The following is a 22,875-nucleotide window of genomic DNA, read 5'->3' as shown; positions in this document are numbered from 1 at the left end:
AAAGGGTGCAAAAAAGGGCAGCTCGTTTTGTATTATCACGTAATAGGGGAGAGAGTGTGGCAGATATGATACGCGAGTTGGGATGGAAGTTATTAAAGCAATGACGTTTTTCGTCGCGGCGAGATCTATTTACGAAATTTCAGCCACCAACTTTCTCTTCCGAATGCGAAAATATTTTGTTGAGCCCAACCTACATAGGTAGGAATGATCATCAAAATAAAATAAGAGAAATCAGAGCTCGAACAGAAAGGTTTAGGCGTTCGTTTTTCCCGCGCGCTGTTCGGGAGTGGAATGGCAGAGAGATAGTATGATTGTGGTTCGATGAACCCTCTGCCAAGCACTTAAATGTGAATTGCAGAGTAATCATGTAGATGTAGATGTAGATGTAGACTTGGCAGGAATGTAGCCACTGTATATTGTTGCAGGCAGTGATGATCACGAGAATGTACGGTCGCAAGGAAACCGGGGTCCGGAAGGCCACGTGGCACTCCCGAGAGGGATGGCCGTCGTGTTCGTTCTATGGCACTGGCGTCTCGCACTGCCTCTGCAGCAACAAGCTGAGCAGCAGCTGGCACCATAGTGACACAACGAACAGTTACTTCAAGGACAGCTCCGAGCCAGACGCCCTGTAGTGTGAATTTCACTGACCCGAAACAGACGCCATATGCGACTTCATTGGTGTCAAGCGAGACCTCGATGGAGGGCAGGGTGGGCGTCTGTTGTATTTTCTGTTGAAAGCCGGTTCTGTCTCGCTGACAGTGATGGCAGTGTGTAGGTTAGAAGAGGCCAGCTGAAGGCCTGCAACCAACCTGTCTACGTGCTGGACACACTGGACCTACTCCATGAGCTACGGTTTGGGGTGGGATTTCATATGACAGCACTCTCGTTGTTATCCCACGAACCCTGTCCGGAAATCTGTACGTCAGTCTGGTGATTCAAAAAATGGCTCTGAGCACTATGGGACTCAACTGCTGTGGTCATAAGTCCCCTAGAACTTAGAACTACTTAAACCTAACTAACCTAAGGACAGCACACAACACCCAGCCATCACGAGGCAGAGAAAATCCCTGACCCCGCCGGGAATCGAACCCGGGAACCCGGGCGTGGGAAGCGAGAACGCTACCGCACGACCACGAGATGCGGGCGTCTGGTGATTCGATCTGTTGTATTGCCATTCATGAACAGCATTCGGGAGGGTGTTTTCCAGCAGGATAACTCTCGTTCACATACCTCTGTTGTAACTCAACATGCTCCACAGAGTGTCGACATGTTGCCTTGACCTGCTCGATCAGTAGGTCTGTCTCCAGTCGAGCAGATATGAGACATCATCGGACGACAACTCCAGCGTCATCTACAAACAGCATTACCCGTCCCTTTATTCACCGACCAAGTTTGAAAGACATGGAACTCCATCCCACAAACTGACATCTGGCAGCTTTGTAACGCAATGCATGCACGTTTGCATGCTTGTGCGCAACATTCTAGCGATTACATCAGTTATTAATGTACCAGCAGTTCACATTAGTAATCGTTTGTCTTGCGCTTACATTAACCTGTGACCTCGCAATGTTGATCACTTAATTATGTCACCTAGACAAATGTGTTACCGAAATGTCATTACTCTAAATTAATTACTTTTTGGTGTTGCGATTTTTTCCCCTCAGTGTATTTGCACCTACATATCGTGTTAACTTGTGTTAGTGGTTAGTAGATCATTCTTTGAACTATGAAAATATCAGGCCACCCTGTTTCCTTGTAAAAACTGTGTTACGTTCGGCTAAACTACTGAAAAACAAATACGTAGTGTTCAGCGTCTCGCCAACGTCAAGATCTTTAGAATTGGAGGAAAGGCTCAGCCTATTGAGGGCAGAAGAAGGAATCAGCCATGTCGTGTTTAAAGAGCCAACCTACTCGAGTTATACGTCTACAGCGACGTAAGCAAGTGATGAAAAAACTAAATCAACAATTCTGTCACGCCGAAATGCGATTTTATTGACTTAACTAAAGCGTCACCTCTCACGGTAGTTATTGTGACGAAAGAGATCCTCAAACAGCTTCATTGTCGTCATGCTCCCCTCAGAAATTTCCGTTTTATATCACCGAAACGTGTAGAGTAGCGCTTACAGCCAATGAAATGTGAACCTTCTATAAAATTAAAAGCACAGAATTCATATTCTTGTAAGGCTTTCTGAAACAACAGAAAACAGCACCCTTGCGATAAAATTTCCTAGCATCATTGCTGGGAAGCCAGAGAGTGATTTTACAGCACCGCTCTGCTGGATGTACACCAACGAGTGCAACCAACAGGCGTAGCCGCCGACCATGCAAATGAAGTTGAGCAGTTGCAAGGTTTCTGACCGCTATCAGTTGCAAGGCAGAAGCTGCGACGAGTGCGCTCACGGCCCGCTAACGACCAGCAGAAAAAGCGAACCGAGGAGGGAAGGACGGCGGAGATTTTTTAATATGTCAGGGCACGCTTCTCATGTTATAAGCGCCGTCTAGGGAGACTTTATGAACACGAAACACTTTTTTTCACGTAAATTTCAAAGTTTGGGTAAGGGTTGGACCATATAAATCCACTTCATCCACATAAAACTTTTAAAAACCTGCCTGTATAGGACATTTGGTTTACACTGAAGTTTTGAGGAAACTTTGCGCCTGTTGACGGTAAATAAAATTCTAATGATTTATCAGAGACTTAAATTCCGTTTATGTTACTCAAAAAGTGTAGGACAGTTTTGTTTCTTTTTATCTAACGGATTCATCTTTGGCCCATAACCCTATTGGTCCGATCATTAACACCGACTGATATTTCTGAAATATTACTATAATTTTGCCAGATTAACTTCTTTTTCCCCCTCTCGTGGTGTATTGCACAAATCGATGCCTCTGGTTGCATCCAGCTTTTTTAACATTTTCAGAGATTTATGCCATGTTTACTGCACATTTGTCGCCGAAAATACATGACTTTTGTGAGATTGGAATTATCATTGGCAGAAGTTCTCGACGTATATTTATAAAGTCTGGATTGCTGATCTGAGAGGGCTTAAATGCTGACCACCACCTATGTTCGACGTCAACGTGTTGTAACCATTCACACACGGCCGATGGCAGTACTAGCAGTGGAGGGTATGTAAAGCGTGCCGGAGAGGGACGGGGGATGGGGGGGGGGGGGGACGCAAAACAGTGCAATCGCTCTCGTAATGCGGAAACGGAGCGGTTTATCTGACGCCCGAAAGTGCTTGATCATTGGCTTTCGGGACAAGGGTGGAAAAGTTTCCAAAATGGCTAAGTTTGTAAACTGTTCGCGTGCCGCCGTGGTCAAAGTATACCGTGCATGGCAAAATGGAGCTATGCAAAACCAGCGCCGAAGCAACTGTGGTGAACCACGGGCCATAGTTGACATGTGTGAAAGACGGCTTTAGAGGTGTGTACAGGCGACTAGACATGCAGCTGTTGAGCAACTGCCCGCGCGCAACAGCTGCGGTCGCAGGTTCGAATCCTGCCTCGGGCATGGATGTGTGTGATGTCCTTAGGCTAGTTAGGTTTAAGTAGTTCTAAGTTCTAGGGGACTGATGACCTCAGATGTTAAGTCCCATGTGCTCCGAGCCATTTGAACCAACTGCCCGCCCAGATGAACCAAGAGGCTACTAACAGTGTCCCCTCAACCACCGTTTAACGAACGTCTGCTGTGACTGGGCCTCTGTAGCAGGCGCCTGGTTCATACACCAACGCTGATTGCTGTTTCCCGGCGACGGAGGCTGGAATCTGCACGCCAACACTGCAACCGCACGTCCAGTGAATGGCGACAGGTGGCCTTTTCAGATGAATCACGTTTTATCGGAGAGATGGCCGTTGGCCCAAACGGCGTGAAACGTCTGAAAGCACACAGTCTGCAACAATCGTCAGAAGGGTCCAGGTCTGAGGACGAAGCGTTAAAGTCCCTGTGTGATCTCATCATTCTGGAAGGCACAGTGGGTCAACACACGTATGCATCTATCCCTGGAAACCATGTCCACCATTACAGGCAGTTTGTTTTTCCTTGGCACGATGGCATGTACCAGCAGGACAATGCACCGTGGCACAGGGTACGTGCGTGGTTCGAAGAGCACCATGATGAGTTCACCGCACTCACCAGGCCAGCAAACTTCCCGGTCTTAAACCCAATCGAGAATTTGTGGAACCATCTCGATCGGTCTGTTCGAACGATGGATCCTCAATCGAGAGAGCTAACGCAGCTGGCCCCAGCACTGAAATCGGCACGACTCCACATCCCTGTCGGTTTCTTCCAGAACCTCAATGACACTCTTCTTGCATTTCTCGCAGCAATCCGCTTCCGAAGGGATTCAGATTTTTGACAGGTGGTTACATTAATGTGACTGCACAGTGTAGTAACGTTCACTGTCGACAGTTGTATGCAGGTTCACGGATCAGTGACATCGTTGATCAAACTGCACTGTGTCTGTTCCTACACGGAAAACTGGAGGATCTTGCAAATACGTCCATCGAGGCAGTTCTTGATATAACTCAAACACTTTTGTATGGTCACAAACCAAAATTTTTAGAACATAATGCAGAGTGTAGTGTTAATTACGCGCCGCAATATTATATTGGGCTTCCGGTAGGTGCTTCAACGGTGGCACAAGGCATTTTTGCCCATAGTGCTGCGGTAAGGCACAGACACTAACAAGTATGAAATCACGTCGAGCGTCACCATCGTTGTAGTCAGCTTCCCCTACTCGTTGCAAACACGCCTGGAGAGTTTTATTTCATGGCCTTGACATGACTGTACTCACTATCAGTCTGAATACGTAAAGTATCACACAATTAGACATAAACGTAGATTGTGCCAAAGGATAACCTGCAAAGACTCGGTATTTTGTGTGCGTCCAGTTTCAACTGTTTGGAATCCAGCATTGCAAATGCCATTACTTTGCAAATAAAGAAACTATCGATTACTTTTAAAGTGGACTCTGATGGCCTTAACTTTTGTACATTTAGAAGTGTTTGAACGTGTAGTGTTATCGAAATGTGAAGCCACGTAGTGCGCAATGTTTACTAAATTATAGTGGGCAGCAGTCTCCTGTTAAAGATAACTTACTATTGATGTGTCGTATAAAGTTTGTCACATCATTGAGCACTTTAAATAGTAATCGCTCTTAGTGTAATAAAATCTTTGCCGGCCGGAGTGGCCGTGCGGCTCTAGGCGCTACAGTCTGGAGCCGAGCGACCGCTACGGTCGCAGGTTCAAATCCTGCCTCGGGCATGGATGTGTGCGATGTCCTTAGGTTAGTTAGGTTTAATTAGTTCTAAGTTCTAGGCGACTGATGACCTGAGAAGTTAAGTCGCATAGTGCTCAGAGCCATTTGAACCATTTTTGAATAAAATCTGTGGTCTTCATGCGTTTACTGCGTTGGATGTATAGATTTAGGAAGATGCCATGTTCGTCATGAGTTTTCCGCTGTATTCGCTCCTGGGTTGGGGCGTACTTTTTCAGCTGATGGACGTATCTTTTTACTTCTTTCGGCGTCCCTGCAATATTTTTAGGCCCTTCCTGTCCACCACCTGCTTAGAGATGAGGTCAGGCCCAAAATGAAACGTTGATCTCAGAGTCATAGTGCTGATTATTGCCAGCACCTAACATATTCCTTTTGGCTGTATTTGGAAGAGGTAGCGCCAAGTTATGCATATGTGCTAATTTTAAACCTTCAGTAATTCCTCAATCACTGACAGCTGAATCGTAGAGAGTTTGTTGAACAAGACTGCTTTTTTGGAAACAAGACTCCTTTTGGTATAGCAAGTTCATCAGTGATTTTTGGAAAGATATTCAGCATGCACTATTCTGAGCAAATCATTTTTATGACGTTTTTGTGTCTGGAAGTACATGATAATTGCCGAAGTCAGTCCCATATTCAGTAAATGAACGTCGGGAGCAGATCCGGGAATCCCCCGTTGTCATTCTGGGTAGGGGCCTAGTATATGTAGTTTATTTTTGCCTACTTCTGATCATTATAGAAAGTTCGGGTGTATATCTGTAGGTTTTTGATGACTGTGATGTGTGCTTGAACAGTCTAGCGATGTGTTTACCTTGTTAGAGACGAAGAGAAGCGAGAGGGTAAAACCTGTTGCCGGCTCATAGCCTGCCCCTCTCGAACAGCACCACCAGAGGAGACACCGAGTTTGACTTTTCTGTCCAGCGGAAGGATCATTATCAGCATTATCCATGCCCTTATTTCATGAGACATCGCAGAGAGGTCTTGAGTTTGATCCACGACATTCGCAGTGATTAGGAACATGATAAGTCCCTTGCCAGTCACAGAGTTTCTTCTACCAGCAGGATTCGAACCGTCTACATCCAAGTCGAGAGCCACCGCACAACTCTCTGTTAAACCCCTCACCTATGGCGTCTGGTTGCAGGATTATAATATTAGCAAAACATTTGTAGTTTATTTAGATTGCCAGAAGAGAAACCTGAACGGTTGGACGGTTATATAGAGGGAATCAACTAGGGAAACAAACTTGAAAACAATGTTCTAGAAAGAGGAGAGGAAGTCATTTAAGAAAAGATTGGAGATAAGTTACTGTGAGAGGAATTTGACGGAGCACTGAAAGACAAATGTCGAAACCAGATCCCTGCAGCAGATGGCATTCCCTCCTAATTTTCAGTATTATTGGGAGAGCCAGCCATGACAGAAGTATTCCACCTGGTGTGCAAGATATATGTGACGGGTGAAATACTCATAGACTTCTAGAAGAATGTAATAATTCCAATTCCAAAGAACGTAGGCTCTGTCAGATGTGAATATTACCGATCTATCAGTTTAGTAAGTCAAAGTTTGCAAAATACTGACACTAATTCTTTACAGAAAAGTGGAAAAACACGTAGAAGCTCATATCGACGAAGATAAGTTTGGGTTCTGGAGAAATGTAAGAAAACTCGAGACAATATTAACCCTACGACTTACCTTAGAAAATAGGTTAGGCAAAGGCAAACTTACATTTATAGCATTTGTAGACTTGCAGAAAGCTTTTGACAATGCTTACTGTAACACTCTCTTTGAAATTCTGAAGGTAGTAGGGGTGAAATACAGGGCTGAAAAGCTATTTACAACTTTTATAGAAACCAAGCGGCAGTTACAAAGAGTCGAGGGGCATGAAATGGAAGCACTGGTTGAGAGGCGAGTGAGACATGGTTGTAGCCAAAGCACTGGTTGAGAAGGGAGTGAGACATGGTTGTAGCCAAAGCACTGGTTGAGAAGGGAGTGAGACATGGTTGTAGCCAAAGCACTGGTTGAGAAGGGAGTGAGACATGGTTGTAGCCAAAGCACTGGTTGAGAAGGGAGTGAGACATGGTTGTAGCCAAAGCACTGGTTGAGAAGGGAGTGAGACATGGTTGTAGCCAAAGCACTGGTTGAGAAGGGAGTGAGACATGGTTGTAGCCAAAGCACTGGTTGAGAAGGGAGTGAGACATGGTTGTAACCTATCTCCAATGTTATTCAGTCTGTAAAATGAGAAAACAGTAAACGAAACCGAAGAAAAATTTGGAGAAAAAATTAAAGTTGAGGGAAAAGAAAAGCTTTGCGTTTTGCCGAAGACGCAATTCTGTCAGTGGAGAACTTCGAAGATCAATTCAACGGAATTGATAATATCTTGAACAGAGCTTATAAGATAAGCATCATCAAAAATAAAATAAGGGTACCAGAATGCTGTCGAATTAAATAAGGCGATGCTGAGTGAATAAGATTATGAAATGAGACATTAAGACTGGTAGAAGAGTTTGTCTATTTGGGCGGCGAAATAACCGATGATGGCCGAAGTAGAAGGATACAAAATGCAGACTGCCTGTAACAAGGAAACCGTTTCTGAAAAAGAGGAATCTACTAAGATTTAATACCAATTTAAGTGTTAGGAAGTCGTTTCTTAAGGCTTTTGTGTGCCGTGTAGCCTCGTACTGAAGTGAAACTTGAATGATGAGCAGTTCAGACAAGAAGATAACAGAAGCTTTTGAAGTGTGGTGCTATAGAAGAGTGCTCAAAATTAGATGAGTATATCGAATAATTAAAAAAAAACCTCACCAACCCCCCCTTGAATTTAAAAATTTCCCCCCGTCACCATCTTGGATTGTGACACCACTGCCACTGCATCTAGGCAATCCGCAAATATTGACAAAAATACCCTCACTGGGTCCTGAAGACAGGACCTCTACACCCGAAACAGGATGAAGGGTGAGCTGGAAGGCCCATTGCTATAGTATTGATGGGTAAATCATGTAACTAGTTTGGAGGTGCTGAATGGACTTGGAGAGAAAATAAATTTATGGCAGAATCTGAGTAAAAGCAGGAGTCAGTTGACATACACGTTCTTCTGCCTTTCGTTTACCGTGTCACATAACATTTAAACTTTATCTTAAGCAGGGACATTATAGCGCCCATCGAGCTGTATGTTAATGCGATGACATAGTTACTGCTGTTATTAAAATTGCAAGAGTTACACTCGTTTTTGGATAAAGCAGCTACTATGCACGTTTTATCATGAATATCACAGAAGCCATGTACTAGTTTATTTGCCTGTGGAAAAAGGGCACAAAATTGTTTTGGTCCCTGGCATGGGAGTGTTTTCCAGAAACTCAGAATATGGCTAAAATTCGCACTGTCACGCCAAATACACCCCCAGAAACATAACAATAAATGCGTCTCAGTACAGAATAGGGGCCGTTATTTCGCACAGGAAGAGCAGCTTACTTGTCAAACACGTGAAGGGTGATTCAACAAAACGGTATGCAGACTAAAACAGAATCGCTAGTAATAATTTATGGGGTAGGAGATTTTTATGTACTTCTAAGACTTAAATCCACACATCCCGTGGTGCATGTGTGGTTTCTCGATATACAGTCTGAGCCTGTGTTCATTGACGACCATGCAATGTGTAACTGCATACCGTATGACTTTTGTTCAAATGGTTCAAATGGCTCTGAGCACTATGGGACTCAACTGCTGTGGTCATTAGTCCCCTAGAACTTAGAACTACTTAAACCTAACTAACCTAAGGACATCACACACATCCATGCCCGAGGCAGGATTCGAACCTGCGACCGTAGCAGTCACACGGTTCCGGACTGCGCGCCTAGAACCGCGAGACCACCGCGGCCGGCTGACTTTTGTTCCGTACTTACGACGATGACGTATTTACATCCAACTGAGCATTTGAAAATGAGCTAAAGCTGTTAAATGGCCAATAGTGCTTAATTAAGTACTCATTTTAACCTAATAATCTGCTGGAAATGTTGAAATTTTCTGGATTTTCATCAACGGCATGCCATACCCTCAAGGTTACGATACAGGATTCCCTTCCTACTCGCCTGACGCATTTCGTTCAACTATAGCGGCCAGATCTCTTACCAACAAATGCTGAATCAGCCCTTCGTCGTCGACTTGCGAGAACACAAGGAATACTGCCACTTTACACAGACTACCCCAAGAATTGTGGTTTCATTCCCCCGCCGCATAGACGCCACATATTATCATTATTTCATCGCGGTCATTGGGGTATGGCAACGTTGAAGGATGTCGTCCCGTGCCAGGAATAGAGGTATCGAACGTCTTGTCTGCCAATGCTGACCCGGCAACAAGCGGCTACTCCGCAGAGTTTGTCACCAGAGTTAGGTCAGACAGAAGCCCGCCCGGATACCCGTGCTTGCTGAGGCACAGCTTACAGGACCCCGGCGGATTCACGACGACAATTTTGGGTGCACCACATACAAACGAATACAAAGTCAATGGAGCAGCTATGTCGGTGCAGGTTAGCACGAAACGTAGTCCAAAAGTTCGTAATCACAAACCAAATTCGTCCGCAGCACGCAAGTGAACAGTCCGATCGAGACCTCGACACTCAAACGCCGTCACAGCAGCACTCCAGTGTCCTATTGGCACCTTAGTTTATGTTTTGGAAATTTTTGATTCAGCCGCTAACTGCCCGTTCCGTTCAGCTGTTCCGACTACATCGATCTGTCGTCTACCACGGGATCAGGCAAGTGGTACGAGCTGTGCGCCGACTGGTAGTGCCATCGAGGGCCAATTTCTCCGTAGTATCGATAAGTGTTTAGTGATTACCTCTGGCTGGACGTCTCCAGCCGGAAATCCTATAAGCGTCTGTCATTTGACAGTCGGCGTCTGAGCAGCTGCTATCTTCGCGGGATAAGTCACCAATTTGGTCGTAATCATCCAACCAGAATCGACCACCTCTGGTAATCACTTTCCCAGGCAACTTTCCAATGCTGGCCTTCTTGGGGGACCGTAGAGTTGTAGCCTGCATTGGATTCGCTGCAAATTCATATTCCTCCCTGCGAAACATGCTACAAAATGAGAGTTTTCATCTTTTAGCCCACTTTTATAGTGACGGAATGGAGGTAGGAGAGGAAGAAGGATGTAGGATGCTACAAAATGCGGTGATGATACGGTATTCGATGTAGTTATCCTGCACCCAGCAGGTGGAACTATGTATGGTCATACATCCCCCGAAAGTGGCCAATGACAAGAAGTTAGATGGCTGTTTTGAGCGAACGCCATGTATCGGTTTTTTTCCTTCGCTGGAGCTCGAGAATCAGTTATGTATGCGTCTCTTACAACTCGGGCACAGACTGCTAGTAAGTTTATGATATATTTCACATATGTTGATACAGCTCGGAATACGGATTCCGCTGTCTTCTAATGGGAAACTGTTGCCGGGGCTACGACAGTCCACCTACACTACGACGACCCCACTACGACTTACGATTCTGCAGCCTTTTTCTCAGGAAATGTGCCCAGTATTACTACAGCGCAGAAAACCGTATCACGTTCTCGTCATAACTACAGGCTTGGATCTCTCTAAATTCACAACAGATAACTGTTCTACGACAGATCTACTATATTTTACCGCTGCTTTTATTGGTGAATTTGTGCTGCAGATAAACAGCGTGTTGCACTCCTACAACAATAACGGTATCAAAACCGAGTCCTTGATGCTATTAAATGCCTTGGCACGCAGGTAATTTGAAACAACAACAATGGGTGTCCGAAGGCTTTGGGCCGTAACGTATTTTGAGAATTTTGTTATGGTACACACAATCACAGGATTATTAACACATTGCACTTTTATTACAGTTGAAATAATAAACTCAGCAATAAATCAAGATAGCTAACAAGTTGTTATAGCCACAACAAACCAGATATTCGAAAAACTCTGTCTCGCACTTGTGTGAGTCAGATTTTCAAAAATAGGTCATTATTCAGAATTTGTCTGAACAAAGATCTCTGAATTCTTCTAGGATAAAACAACAACACAGTTTTGGGCTGTGATTTGCATCGTAGGTACTTTATCTTTATATCAGTGCTTATCCGGCCAATGACGGTGAACTGCAGCACTTGAAAAAAACACAAATTGCCAAGAAAAATGAGGACTCAGTCATGCGAAGTAATTCTCAAGCCACCTCCAAGAAACGAAAGTTTCGAACAGAGTAGCGTCCCATGGAAGGTAGATTCATAATTTCTCGTTCAGCTTCAGAATCCCCGGAAATGAGGCACTCTAAAAATATTCCGTGTTTAAGGACCATTAACATGTAGTTATGTTCTGTAAATAGTTCCCAGTAGTTTCATTTTAATGCTTTCTTTGCCAGCGCACGAAACTGTAGGATTTTCTAGCACCTGCTGGCGCTAAATAATAGCAGCACATTCTAACGTTCTGCCTACACACAGAATGGTCAGACATTTTTATGACCTCGGAGTTTTTCGCAGTGGCATCCAAGGAAAAAGAAATTATGGTGTTCAAGTCGTGTCACGTTTGAGTTAAGGCTCGAGGTTTCGAACGTGTTCAGTATCTCCAGCGTCAAGATCTCTGCGCATAGTCTGATGAATTGGTTTTCAGACAGAATTTCTCATCTTCGTAAAGTGAGAAACAATGCGGTATAAGCAATCTCCGAGGAAAGAAAATGTCTTTGCCGCTCATGATATACTTTCTTATATGGTTTTCTATCAGTAAGTGAATTAATAAAGTCACCATCGTTCTAAAAGTGCATAAAAACGCCACGAGTTGAAGCTTCCTGATAAAACTGTGTGCCAGACCGGGATTCGAAAGCGAAACTTTTGACTTTCATGGGTAAATGCTCTGCCAGGACTGACCCTCTAGCCTTTCCGGTTCAGTGTACAGTTTTTATCTGCCAGAAGATTTCAAATCAGCGCACACTCCCCTAAAGAGTGAAAATTCATTCTAGGAAATCCACGAATATTGACACCAACCTCGATTCGCTGCAGCATGAATTGTAGGTAGCTGTGTGTGTAGGAGACATCGGTGTTCAGTTACTCCTGCCACAAGAGCAAACTGCTCCGCTGTATTGAGGGCAAGTTGCCCCTGGAGCTTGGCGTTCTGTTCGTCTTATTTGGATGTTTTCAACAGCGTTGAAACCGAGCACTCTGTGGAAGTGTCCATATGTTTCATTAGACCTGGACGTTCATCATGCTATGTAGAAATAGTTTTACCTTAACTATCATCTAGGAAAGCATGGCTGGATTGAGACGGAGGGCTAACAGCAATGTCTGGTTTCCAGCAGTTCGACGAAGCCGCGATAATTCTAGATATCATGACTTTAACCAAAGGACAAGTTTTCGAGTAATATTGGTCCATATATGTCACAGAGACTCCTCCCGTTGTACAAAGGGCGTTCAAAAAGTTTTGCACAGTCGTCTCTAATTTTTTTTTTATTTTTTGAAGGAGGGGAATGAAATTTTTGTGAACATACTTGGAACATTTAGCTATAAGAGTGGTGTATAAAAGTATTTTCCTTTATTTACAGGTGAACCATAATGGACCGTGAAGTAGATTTCAGGTTCCTCTTCAAGACCGGCGAAGACTGAGCCACATCGATTCATAGGAATTTGCTCCCTGTTTATGGGGAGGACACAGTGGATCGCAGCAGTATCCAGCGGTGGTTGCAGAGGTTTAAAGAAGGTGATTTCTCTCTACTGGACAGTCCACGATGTGGTAGACCATCGACGGCAGTGAGTGACGTGAATAAGGAGACCATTGATCAAATCATCCAAAATGACAGATGTGTGACGACACGACAGCTTACTGAAATGACTCGTTTGTCATGAGGTAGTGTGGTATCACTGGTAAAATCTCTATGGTACAGAAAAATCTGTGCCTAGATTATTGACAAGAGAAATGAAAACGATGAGGAAGAATGTGTGCGAGGGTCTTATGAAGACCCTTACTGAAGAATAGAAACAGTGCTTTGACGGCGTCATTACCCAGGATGAAACGTGGTTCTTTTTGTCCGAACCTGAGAGCAAGACCCAATCCATGGAGTGGCGTCATCCGGGTTCCCCTCGGAAGAAGGAACCGAGACTTTCACGAACAGCAGGCCAAAAGGTGATGGCCTCCTTCTTCTGGGATCAGTATAGTGTCATTTTCATTGAGTTGTTGGAACCTGGTTCCACAATTAACAGGGACCGTTACTGTTTGTCATTGGACAATCTGCAACGTGCCATCATGGCCCACATACCACAGCTTCAGGGTTAGCTCATCAGACTACACCATGACAATGCCAAACCACATACAGCCATTATGACTCAGGAGAAAATCAGGAAAACGAGCTGGAAAATTGTTCCTCATCCTCCCTACAGTCCAGACTGGGCTCCCTCTGATTTTTACCTCTTTGGTCGTCTGAAGGCCCATCTGCGCGATAAAACATTTGACAGTGAGAAAGACCTTATTTCCTGTGTCAAGCGATGGTGTAAAAGTCAATCCCCAGAATTTTACCAAAGTGCATTTAGATCATGGAAAGAACGTTGGGCCAGCTGATGGAGGCTACTTGAGTAGGCTCAATGTATAGCTAAATGTTCCAAGTATGATCACAAAAAATTTCATTCTCCTCCTGCAAAAAATAAAAAAAAATTGAGATGACTGCACAAAACGTTTTGAACGCCCTTTGTATGTAGTCTTCCGAGGTCGACAGGCAGAGAGAATCATGATCTGGCGGACCACATTAACTCGTTTCAGGTCTTCGCTCGTTGTAGTTAGGCTACATTGTTTTTAAAAAAAGCGAGTGAGTGTTTCTCTCTTACAACTCGTTTCCGTGTAGCGACGTGCTGCTAATGAGTTGGTAACAGGTTGGGAAAATGCAAAGGTAAAAGAGAAACAATACTCGCGCTTTGTCTGACCATTGAGAAGACAAAGCAGTAAATATAGTTTTTGTTGGCTTGGAAAAACCGAATGAGATGGTACAATGGGAACGACTTGAAACAAGCGGAATTGAAATAAAGTGCAAAATAACAGGCTGGAACCTACACAGAAAAGAAAACATAGTATTGAGATTTTCAGAGTATAAAAGCAAGGCGATATAATTAAAGAATTGAGTCAGGGATAACCAGTGCTATTCAATGCTTAAATATAATTCCTTTAAGGAAAATCGTGAAGTGCTCAGTGAAAACAGGATATCGAAACATCCATGGAGAGGAAGTGGAAATAACGGGCTTCACAGACGGTAACACAGTAGTCCAAAGGAATCAACAACAGTTGAATAATATTCCGATAATGATAGAGTCTACATCAGAATAAATTACGGTCCTAATTGTACTCTAAACTCGAATAGCAACATATGTTTTCCTTAACTAAGTGTCATCTTATAAAATTCAAGAATTTTGTAGCTCAGAAAGCAAACTAACATATGAATAATACATTGTAAGTGATTTAGTCAGGCAAAAACCAGCCTTCTACTAATTTAATAAAAAATTTAAAAAGTGTGCTGCATTATTTAAATGATACTTCGGCGATTTGATCACCGAAAAGGCAAACAAGTGATGTTTTCCAAGTTTGGTGATACAGACTAACAAAAAGAAAAAAATTAATGAGGAAGTACTGCGACGAAAATGCACAACACTTTATCGGTGAGAAAACGCGAGAAGAAAGAGAGAGCAGTGCACTAGACACCTCATCAATGTACTACTTTTTCTTGAAAACGATAGTAGAAGCAACAGACGAGAGAGTACGCAACATATTGAGTCGTTGGCAGAAGTATATTGAGCAGTTTATGAAAGACAAAAGATGAAGCAGCTCGTATCATATGAAGAGAGAGACCTCAGGATACTATGGAAAACGTCCTTTGGAAACCAGCCCGACAATCGATTGTTGTGGTGTTACTTACTTCTCGTAAGTGTGATCTTAATTACTATTAAGCATGCTTCTTTAGACAAGGAATTCTGTCCACCTACTAAGTATAGAAGCAACGTCGTTCTGCTGCTGTTTATGCATATCTGGCTCTTCCAGAGTTGAGCACACACTACAGTGGTTTTGTCGATATAAGATATTGAAACTTCGGTATAATGTTTGTTTGAACAGTTATTACAAGGATCGTCGGGCTCGATTCATATTGCTACTGCTTTCTTTTCATTCCGGAAATTTCCTGTATTTATTCTACAAATGTTAGCTAAATGAAAATGGTGAAACTTCGCTCTGCACGACTCTTGTTCTCGTTTCCAGAATGAGATTTTCACTCTGCAGCGGAATGTGCGCTGATATGAAACTTCCTGGCAGATTAAAACTGTGTGCCCGACCGAGACTCGAACTCGGGACCTTTGCCTTTCGCGGGCAAGTGCACTACCATCTGAGCTACCGAAGCACGACTCACGCCCGGTACTCAAAGCTTTACTTCTGCCAGTATCTCGTCTCCTACCTTCCAAACTTTACAGAAGCTCTCCTGCGAACCTTGCAGAACTAGCACTCCTGAAAGAAAGGATACTGCGGAGACATGGCTTAGCCACAGCCTGGGGGAGGTTTCCAGAATGAGATTTTCACTCTGCTTCTGTAAAGTTTGGAAGGTAGGAGACGAGATACTGGCAGAAGTAAAGCTTTGAGTACCGGGCGTGAGTCGTGCTTCGGTAGCTCAGATGGTAGAGCACTTGCCCGCGAAAGGCAAAGGTCCCGAGTTCGAGTCTCGGTCGGGCACACAGTTTTAATCTGCCAGGAAGTTTCTTGTTCTCGTTGTTTATCCTGAGTTTTTAAAACACAATGTCGTCGGTGCCAAATAGAACTGACATACTTGTTACCGAGCTTTCCTACTATAAGAGAGATGCTTGCTGTGACCTAGAAAATAGATCTCGAATGGTAGGTTATATAACAGAATGTCGACAATATGCAACTGATTTCTGTGCTGCCAAAGCTTCACCAAGTTAGGTAGCTTCACATGTTTTGTTATAAGGTGATGCAGGGATATGTAGGAAAGTTATTTTTTCCACTGGAAAAAGGATGTTCTTAATAACGAAATGACCTATTGATGGCTACACTGTAAAGCCTCAAGACTGGACTACACCTCCCAAGAAGAGACACAGCCATCGAAGTAACGTTTAAAGTTTCTAGCTTTGAAGAGTTCCAAAAGCTTTTATTATTATTGTTAAAATGGTTCAAATGGCTCTGACCACTATGGGACTTAACTTCTGAGGTTATCAGTCCCCTAGAACTTAGAACTACTTAAACCTAACTAACCTAAGGACATCACACAAATTCCATGCCCGAGGCAGGATTAGAAACTGCGACCGTAGCGGTCGCGCGGTTCCAGACTGTAGCGCCCAGAACCGCTCGGCCACCCCGTATTATTATTGTTACTTTTATTATTATTATTACAAGATTAATTTATGTAAATATTATTTAAAAACAACATTTTGGTGCATTCCTGTTATCTTCTGCCAAGCTTCTCTATTCAGGGAAGTGGTGTACTCTAAGATTTCAGGAAGTCATTTCTTCATGAAGACATGACATTAGAAACAACTGATGGACTTAGAGCAGGGACTAATTGACGGGAAGAAACCGTTTCGCTTATCCTATAGCCAGCTCGACGAAAGATCCCTACTCAAAGACTGGAAAGTTGCACAGGTCACACCAATATTCAAGAAAGACAGTAGGAGTAATCCACTAAATCGTAGGCCCATATCATTAACGTCGATATGCAGCAGGATTTTGGAACATATATTGTGTTCGAACATTAATTATTACCTCGAAGAAAACGGTCTAAGCCGGCCGCGGTTGTCTCGCGGTTCTAGGCGCGCAGTCCGGAACCGTGCGACTGCTACGGTCGCAGGTTCGAATCCTACCTCGGGCATGGATGTGTGTGATGTCCTTAGGTTAGTTAGGTTTAAGTAGTTCTAAGTTCTAGGGGACTGATGACCACAGCAGTTGAGTCCCATAGTGCTCAGAGCCATTTGAACCATTTGAACCAAAACGGTCTATTGACACACAGTCAACATGGATTTAGAAAAAATCGTTCTTGTGAAACACAACTAGCTCTTTACTCGCATGAAGTGTTTAGTGCTATTGACAAGAGATTTCAGATTGATTCCGTGTTTCTGGATTTCCGGAAGACTTTTGACACTGTACCACGCGAGCGGTTTGTAGTGAAATTGCGTGCTTATGGAATATCGTCTCCGTTATGCGACTGGATTTGTGATTCCCTATCAGAGATGTCACCATTCGTAGTAAGTGACGGAAAGTCATGCAGTAAAACAGAAATGATTTCTGGTGTTCCCCAAGGTAGTGTTATAGGCCCTTTGCTGTTCCTTATCTATATAACCGATTTAGGAGACAATCTGGGCAGCCGTCTTAGGTTGTTTGCAGATGACGCTGTCCTTTATCGACTAATAAAGTCATCAGAAGATCAAAACAAATTACAAAACAGTTTAGAAAAGATATTGGTATGGTGCGAAAATTGGCAATTGACCCTAAATAACGAAAAGTGTGATGTCATCCACATGAGTGGTAAAAGTAATCCGTTAAACTTCGGTTACCCGATAAATCGGTCAAATATAAAGGCCATAAATTCAACAAAATACCTAGGAATTACAATTACCAAGAACTTAAATTGAAAGGAACACATAGAAAATGTTGTGGGGAAGGCTAACGAAAGACTGCGTTTATTTGGCAGGTCACTTAGAAAATTTAACAGATCTACTAAGGAGGCTACCTACACTACGCCTGTCAGTCCTCTTCTACGAACTTCTGCGTGGTGTGGGATCCTTACCACACAGGATTGACGGAGTGCACTGAAAAAGTTCAGAGGAGGGCAGAACGTTCTATATTATCGCGAAATAGGGGAAAGAGTGTAATTGAAAAAATGCAAGATGTGGGATGGACATCATTAAAACAAAGGTGTTTTTCGTTGCAGCGGAATCTTCTCACGAAATACCAATCACCAACTTTCTCCTTCGAATGAGAAAATATTTTGTTGACTCCGACCTGCGCAGGGAGAAACGATAACCAAGATAAAATAAGGGAAATCAGAGGTCGTACCGAAAGATATAGGTGTTCGTTATTTCCGTACCATAAACGAGATTGGAATAATAGAGAATTGTGAAGGTTGTTCGATGAACCCTCTGCCAGGCACTTAAATGTGATTTGCAGCGTATGCACGTAGTTGCAGATATGGATGTGCATCTTGCTCGCGTGGACCATGTGGTCGTGAACAGCTGTTTGAAATTGTAGCCCGTGACTTCTCAAGCGGACTGTGAAAGAAAAGATACAAACAGCTATGACACAACGGTCACAGATCACTCAGCACCATTTTACGTCAGCGCAGCATTTATAGTTCCAGTTAGATCACTCCACGACTCAACCCCGACCGCCCACAACCCCGCCATAGACGTGCTGAGCGACAAGTCGTCTATTTCGAGAATAGACGCCCACGATTTCTTACTGTGATTCTGTTCGACACGCCTTGCTGTCTCTCTCGCGGCACTATGGTACAGGAGGGACATAAGGTCACAGTGCCCTTCATGAAGCGCTGTTCTGGTATGACACTTCATCCGAAACATATTCATGAAATGCATTCGTAGTTGCGAATATGAACAACCATCATCTGCATTATGGAATGACGACAATGAAAATTTGTGCCCGGGACTTGAACCCGCATTCCCCGCTTATCGCATGCGGTTGCCTTACCATTAGGCTATCGGAAGCCGGCTGAGTTGCCGAGCTGTTCTAGGCGCTACAGTCTGGAACCGCGCGACCGCTACGGTCGCAGGTTCGAATCCTGCCTCGGGTTAGTCCTTAGGTTAGTTAGATTTAAGTAGTTCTAAGTCTGACTGATGACCTCAGAAGTTAAGTCCCATAGTGCTCAGAGCCATTTGAACTATTTGAATCGGCTATCGGAGCACGACTCACGACTAAACCCAAACTTCCACATGTCGTCAACCATGTATCTACAGCCTGTTTTCGTACATGCGTTATGTATTTTTAACTGAAAGTCGTTTGTCCGGTGTTGGCGAATAAATACGATACTATGAATGTCCGAAGTAACATCGCGGCGTAATTTGGAATAACACAGGCACTGCAATATCGGAACATATTCAGTCCCGTCACGCTGTGAATGTCATACAGGCTTTCAGCACAGAATGCGGATATCGTACCTTCAGTAACCTCCAGGTTCATTCACTTATGTAATCGATTGATTTATGTGAAAACTTTTATTCGCATAACTGCATTGTTTTTGAGTATTTCGCTGAAAAGGTCATGTACATTTGTTTGCAGAGTTCATACGGAATTTCAACGCAAAAATATCATTTTTTAACCTTCTTGAAAACCATCTCATTATAAAACGTTTTGCCAGCGCTTTGAAACAAGTGAAAGGAGGGGAGTGGGGGCAGAGGAGGGAGTGAAACTTCACGCCGCTAAAATTAGCTGCGCGGACGACGAGCGTTCCATAGCGCAAACGTGAAAGAGAGCTATCTGATGTGGAGGCAGAGCATGTGCGCGCAGCACGAATGCCGGAGAATCGGGCAGGGAAAGCTCCGGTAGGCTAAATCGGTGCTGGCGCGGGGCCCGCCGCCGCCGCCGCCGCCGCAGCCTCTCCCGCTCCCACTGGCTTCCCAGTTGCGCCAGGCTGCCGGCTCAGCCCAGCCGCGCTCCGCTCCACAAACGTCACACCGGCTCGTGACGGCACAACTGACGTAGCACGCTACTTGCAAACTCTACAACTAGCAACTAAACCTGCATTTTTATGAATGAAATATGATCGAAAGTAGAATCTTCTTCTTATTATTTACCCTGATCCCTTTCTCTGCGGGGTCGGCATTGTTACATGGGTTTAGTGGCAGCTGATGTCCGGACGCTCTTCCTGATGTTACCACTACCACACCCGCCCCTCCCCCCCCCCCCAAGACAGATTAGGTTTACTTTCATTCCAATTGATCCGTAGTGAGGAGGTCCTCCAGGATGTAGAACATGTCAGAAAAACAACAATACATGACAAATATTTACAACTCAGCCAAAGCTAATGTACCATTCCACAGGTCCCAAGTGGCATGGTCGTCATTTTTTAATGAACGCTATATGAAAGAATCATTTTACAAATACTAATGCAATGAATTTAAAATAAAAAAGTTTTTTATTTATTTATAAGGTAATAAACGTGTAATACAACTACTAAATACTTATTTACAATGAACACATTACTGCACTGAACTGGTGCAGAAGTTAGATTGTACTTAAACACACACACACACACACACACACACACACACACACACACACACACACACTTATTTACAATGAACACATTACTACACTGAAATTGTGCAGAAGTTATATTGTACTTATATATATACACACACAAATCAGTTGGTTCTACTGAGAAATTCATCAATGGAGTAGAAGGAGTTGGCCACCAATAAATCCTTTAGGCTTCTCTTAAACTGAATTTCATTGGTTGTTAAACTTTTGATGGCTGATGGCAAGTTATTGAAAATGTGTGTTCCTGAATAATGAACACCTTTTTGTACAAGACTAAGTGAGTTTAAATCCTTGTTAAAATTATTCTTATTTCTAGTATTGATTCCATGAATTGAGCTGTTGGTTTGAAAAAGTGATATATTTTTAAGGACAAAGTTCATTAAGGAATACATATATTGGGGAGCAGTAGTTAGTATCCCTAGTTCCCTAAACAGGCTTCTGCAAGATGTTCTTGAGTTCACACCACATATAACTCTTACTGCACGTTTTTGTGCCCGGAAAACTTTAGCTTGGCTTCATGAATTGCCCCGAAAAATAATCCCATATGACATTATGGAATGAAAGTAAGCCTAGTATGCCAGCTTTTTCGTTTTTATATCCCCTATGTCTGACACAATTCGCATTGCAAATAGAGATTTGTTAAGACGCTTCAGAAGTTCTGTGGTGTGCTCCCCCCCAGTTGAATTTATTATCAAGCTGTAATCCCAAGAATTTAACACTGTCCACTTCTTCTATCTGCTTTTCATCGTATGTTAGGCATATACTCGTGGGACAGCCCTTACAAGTTCTGAACTGCATGTAGTGTGTTTTTTTCAAAGTTTAGTGACAAAGAATTGGCTAGGAACCAGTGATTAATGTCCACAAATATTTTATTAGCTGGCCTTTCTAAGACTACATTTGATTTGCTATTCATTGCAATGTTTGTATCGTCGGCAAACAAAACGAACTTGGCTTCTGGTAATGTTACAGAACCTGCGTACTCCATCTCTCTGCGTCTAGAGTAAATCTCTGTTAAGAGTGAGAACCTTTTCTAAATATTCACGTAGCGTGTATCTAAGGCTGGATGTGGGAAATCGCCTAAAAACAACATACAGACTGTCCAACTAAACAGCGAGACGGATTCGATCCGGGCAGAGTGATCGGAAGTACACTGCTGGCCATTAAAACTGCAACATCAGAAAGTACGGCAAATAACATCTACAACTACATCTGTAGTCCGCAAACCACTGTGAGGTGCCTGGCAGAGTATACATCCAATATATCAGTTACTAGGCTTTTTCCCGTTCCATTCAAGTATGGAGCGCGGGAAGAATAATTGTTTAAGCACCTCAGTGCGTGCTGTAATCACCCCAATCTTGTCCTCACGATCCGTTTGGGTGCGATACATAGGAAGTTGTAGTATACTGCTTGAACCGTCATGTAAAATCTGTTCTTGGAACTGTGGATGTAGGCTTTCTCACAATCCGGTTTGGCTATCCGAGCACGGCTCATAACCAGACCCAACCTTCCATACGTCGCCGTTCCTGTGTCACAACCTGCATTCATACACTTACTATAATTCCTGTACAGGGGAGAACAGTTTAATTGTATGTCGCTACCTGATATCGGCGGATAAACACTATTTTACGGTGCCTATGTTGTTAACAAGAACGATGCAATGTTCCTTCGGACATGCAAGCACTTTCATTGCCGTCGTTCCCGTGTAGACCTGATGTTTGCTCGTATTTGCGTCTGCGAATATATTTCATGTATTTCATAATGTATGTAGTCGCAGCAGTGCCTGTTCCTTGGGACATGCATGAACTGCATTGTTCTTCTCAACAACACAGGTACTGCAATATCGTATTTCTTAGCATAGTTTACGTCTATCTTCAAAGGTCTACCAGTTTAGTTTCTTCAGCATCTTTGTGACACGGATCAAACAAACCTGTGTCCATTCGCGTTGCTCTTCTTCTTCGCTGTGTACGTCCAATATCCCCTGTTAGTCCCACTGAGTACAAGTCCCACACACTTGAGCAATATGATAGGATGACTCACACAAGTGGTTTGTAAGCCATCTCCTTTGTATACCTACTGCATTTCTCCAGTATTCTACCAATAAACAGAAATCTACCATCTGCTCTACTCACGACTGAGCCTATGTGATCACTCCAAACCATGTCTTCACAAAGTGTTGCATCCGGGAATTTGTATGAGTTGACTAATTGCAGCTGTAATTGATGTTATAGCCATAGGATACCGCGTTTTTTCGTTTTGTGAAGTGCACAGTTTTATATTTCTGCACATTCAAAGCAAGTTGCCAATCTTGGCACCATTTTGCAATCTTTTCAAGAACTGACTGAACAT

At 43.4% G+C, this 22,875-nt stretch overlaps 1 protein-coding gene across 7 annotated transcripts in view; it reads right to left on the bottom strand.

The window, feature by feature from the left end:
• Positions 1-22,875, bottom strand: part of LOC126248617 (cAMP-regulated phosphoprotein 21) — a 1,051,584-nt gene that overhangs the window by 983,959 nt on the left and 44,750 nt on the right. The gene's annotated exons all lie outside the window — the stretch shown is intronic.

Source organism: Schistocerca nitens, chromosome 3 (genome assembly GCF_023898315.1).
Source record: "Schistocerca nitens isolate TAMUIC-IGC-003100 chromosome 3, iqSchNite1.1, whole genome shotgun sequence".
Taxonomy (NCBI): domain Eukaryota; kingdom Metazoa; phylum Arthropoda; class Insecta; order Orthoptera; family Acrididae; genus Schistocerca; species Schistocerca nitens.
The sequence above is the reverse complement of the archived record's forward strand: the minus strand, read 5'-3'. Positions and strand labels throughout refer to the sequence as shown.